Genomic DNA, 4504 nt, shown 5'->3' on the forward strand with positions numbered 1-4504 from the left:
ATTAATTGTAATCTTTGACAGGTGCATCAGGAATACTTTTGGAGAGACTGCTCTTTGCCCTGGGTGCATCTCGAGATCTGTGCCCACGGCGACAGCAAGGAAATGTTACCACACGGTATGCAAAGCCACCTAAACAAACACAAGTTTCTAGGAAGTGACTTGAATGCTTGAATCCCCTTCTAGCAAGCCATTTGTGTTGCACCTAAATATATATATATATATACATGCACACATGCAAGATCACTTCCATAGCACCTGTCTTTTGCTGGTCATGGGGTGACTTAACTGGTCTGAACCTCACCTCGCAGTAGCTGGCTTCATGGCTCAGAGAACTGAGCAAAGTGATTTCAGCAAGGTGACATAGGAAGCCGGTAGCAGAGCCAAGTATAAACCCAACCTCTCCTGGTGCCCAGACAGGAGCTTTAACCACAAGACTCCTTCCTGCTAAATGTGTCAGCTGGCACTGTCAGCAAATGCAGCGCTATAATTCTTTGCCCTTTTAGGAATGTACAGTATTTATGAATGGTACACGTATGGGTTGTAAACTCAAGTGTTAGCAATATGCAAATGATTTAAGTTAATATTATTACTGCAAGTGTCCAAGCAAATGTCTACACGTTGCGTTTTTGCTCTCTTAGTCATTTATAGTGTTCTTTTATACTCTGCTCCTCCTAGGGAGGTGTTTAGTGATGCATTTGGGTAACTCATGCCTGTGCACAGGCTGTTGATCAACTTTTGCAGGCAGATCTGAATTGAGTTGCTTTAGTGCTTGATAGGAAATCACTGAGGATATCGCCACTGGCAAGGCAGAGGATATTCTTCTGAAATGAACAGCATTGGCACGACCACACTGGAAAAATACTGACATTGACTGATGGAAAGAGGTGTGTAAGTCTTTGGTCATGGTGGCCCAGCTACAACTCGCTGTGTGTTTGCACTGCGGTGGTTACTAAATATACCGTTTGTGGAGAGCGACCACACGTGCAGCGGGTGCTGTATTTACACAGAACACAAAGACTCTTCCTATCCTAGACCCCACACCATTTACGCTTAAGCCAAGAAACAGCAGTTGTGGGCAGGGCGAAGGGTTGCTGGCATGATGCAGGAGCAGAAGGGGATGGATTTGGGGAAGTTTATGCTGCCCTTCAAGGGAGTTCAGCTGCAGTCCTCAAAAGCACTTCGGAGCAGCTCCAAGGCAGGGGGGAGTTCAGAGCCAGGATCTGAGCAGAGCATTTGCAGGCCCCTCCCCTGGAGCGCAGACCCCTGCTCCTGGGCTGCGAGCAGGGCACGCTCGGAAGGCGAAGGAGGAGGAAACCGCAGCAGTGACTGCCAGCACGTGGGCTTGCTGCTCAGCTGCAGGCCAAACAGCATCCAGCCACTGCTAGGGAAAAAGAAGGCATGTCAACAGCCTTGCCACCGGATCCCCAGCGTTAAATAGAGGAAACTGAAGCCCTATTTCCACTGGGCTCAGAGTGATGACTGGAAAAATGTTTCTCTGTTTACAGGAATCTGAAACCTTGTGATTCTCCTCTGCTTTCCCTCCCCCTCGCCCTTGCTCTCTCCCCTGCAGCCAGCCAATCGCTAGTGGACACATTCGGAAAGGAAGGTTTATTCCAACTCAAAACCTCTGTAATTTAATAAGAAAAACAGTTTAGGAACAATAGGAACCACAGCAGCAAGATAAACAAAATATTTAAAAAGTCCAGGGCTAGAAAAGTTTGGACTAAGTGCCTTGAAATCAGAGATGCCAGTCTCCCCAGGGACCGGTAATAAGAGGACAACCACCTGATACCACCAAGGGCTGAGTAGGAAACCAGCATCTGGAGGACAGAGCCGAGCTGGCGCGAGTCCTCACAGGAGCTGGGCGCTTTCCTACGCCTGCCTGTCTTGGAGAGTGGCCAGCACCAGAATCTCCAGATCTCACCCTGATTCTTAAATTTGGTTGATTTAAAACCTGGAACGTGAGCACCGTGTCCCTGCTCTTGATTGCGTGGGCTGAAATGTAGGGACTACTGTTTGCATTTGGACAGTACAAAGGCTGAGATGTCTGTGCACTCTCCCATGATGAACACAGACAGCAACACGTTCAGATACTATTAGAAGTAAATTCATATGAAATAAATTGTGGATTGAAGAAAAATTCAGATACTGCATAAAAAGTAGGTCTTTCCTTGCCTTTCCTAGTTAATTTCCCAGGTCACCGTTGACTGTCTTGGGCTGGGCTCTTTTCTTCACTCTGGTTTGATTTCCAGAGAGGTAAGGAGGAAACCACAGCAGTGACTGCCAGCACGTGGGCTTGCTGCTCAGCTGCAGACCAAACAGCATCCAGCCACTGCTAGGGAAAAAGAAGGCATGTCAACAGCCTTGCCACCGGATCCCCAGCGTTAAATAGAGGAAACTGAAGCCCTATTTCCACTGGGCTCAGAGTGATGACTGGAAAAATGTTTCTCTGTTTACAGGAATCTGAAACCTTGTGATTCTCCTCTGCTTTCCCTCCCCCTCGCCCTTGCTCTCTCCCCTGCAGCCAGCCAATCGCTAGTGGACACATTCGGAAAGGAAGGTTTATTCCAACTCAAAACCTCTGTAATTTAATAAGAAAAACAGTTTAGGAACAATAGGAACCACAGCAGCAAGATAAACAAAATATTTAAAAAGTCCAGGGCTAGAAAAGTTTGGACTAAGTGCCTTGAAATCAGAGATGCCAGTCTCCCCGGGGACCGGTAATAAGAGGACAACCACCTGATACCACCAAGGGCTGAGTAGGAAACCAGCATCTGGAGGACAGAGCCGAGCTGGCGCGAGTCCTCACAGGAGCTGGGCGCTTTCCTACGCCTGCCTGTCTTGGAGAGTGGCCAGCACCAGAATCTCCAGATCTCACCCTGATTCTTAAATTTGGTTGATTTAAAACCTGGAACGTGAGCACCGTGTCCCTGCTCTTGATTGCGTGGGCTGAAATGTAGGGACTACTGTTTGCATTTGGACAGTACAAAGGCTGAGATGTCTGTGCACTCTCCCATGATGAACACAGACAGCAACACGTTCAGATACTATTAGAAGTAAATTCATATGAAATAAATTGTGGATTGAAGAAAAATTCAGATACTGCATAAAAAGTAGGTCTTTCCTTGCCTTTCCTAGTTAATTTCCCAGGTCACCGTTGACTGTCTTGGGCTGGGCTCTTTTCTTCACTCTGGTTTGATTTCCAGAGAGGTAGCTGAATCTCCACTCCAACTGGAGAAAAATTCCTAAAATTTCCATATCAACCAGAGGAACAGCTTGTCCTTCTCTTTCTGTACCTGTAAATCTAGCAGTGTTTGTGGGGTGGAATAGAAATGATCAGCAGAACAGGAGGAGGATGTTTGGAGAGGCTTCTCCAAGTCCCCCTTGGACCTGTTGCGCCATACATGAATTCACCTTGCTTTGAGTTCAGCTGAAGCAGGAGCTGGATTCACAGGCAGCTTGGATCCAGGAAGCCTTTTCTCCAAACCACCAAAATCCCGTAGTTCAAATGAAAGCCTTCAGCCTGCCTCCGCTCTTTGTTACTACTTCTCCGTCTTGCATCTTGTATGTCATCATTATTTCATGTCTCAATGCAACCATGTGGTTATTAGTGACTTTTAGATGGTTTGTTTCTTGTTTTGGACCAAAGCTCACAAGCGTTGAATGCAAAGCTGTGTTATGGAAGTCCTAGTCATGCTCTGGTAATTGTTTAACATCATTTCCTCGTGTGTCTGAACTTCTCCTCCTCTGAGGGGAGGCTGGCAGGCCAGGAGCGTGGCTGAGCGCCCTCCGCAGCTGCCTGGCTGTGGGTCCTGTTGCATCCCCGACCTGCTCTGGGATGTGACTGCGGCTGCCTGTGCCGAGCCCCCTCTGGCGTGAGCTGCGGCTCCCGGGTACCCGCTTCCCAAAGCACCCTGCTCGTTCCAGGGTACTCATGCTAGCACTGGGACACCGTGGCAGACAACCTCCAGTACAGAAGCAGAAGCAAAAGCTAAAAATGCCGCACATTAATGCACCTTTATTTTTCCTTATTTTTTTCCCCATTCTGGAATCCTAGTTTGTAGGCTAATGCTGAATGAATCGGCTCTATTAGCTCCTTACTACCTGTGTGAAAATGGCAACTGCAAGAGAGGCCACCAGTTTTAGCACTCAAAGGTAAAGGTGAAAATGGGAAGGACAGAAAGCCCAGGCAGCTCAGTAGGAATTTGCCTTCCTCAGACTTTCCCTGATTTCAAAATCAGCAGTGTTAAAGTCTTTGGTATTAATTGGGGATCATGTGTGTCTGCATACCACAGATGCATTATTTACCAGCAGAAAATTCTGGCAGGTCTGAAAATACCCTGAGATACTAAGTGAGGCAGGAACCTTCTGAATTATTCAGAGCTTGGATAGACAGCAATCAGTGCTGCTGTTGTAACAAGTTTGCTATTTTAAATGATTATTTTCTGGTACACTCTCATGTGCGCACCCATGCCTTTTTTATGCCTTCTTTCTTTCTCTTACA

The sequence above is a fragment of the Egretta garzetta genome, unplaced genomic scaffold (genome assembly GCF_000687185.1).
Source record: "Egretta garzetta isolate BGI_Z169 unplaced genomic scaffold, ASM68718v1 scaffold209, whole genome shotgun sequence".
Classification (NCBI taxonomy): Eukaryota; Metazoa; Chordata; class Aves; order Pelecaniformes; family Ardeidae; genus Egretta; species Egretta garzetta.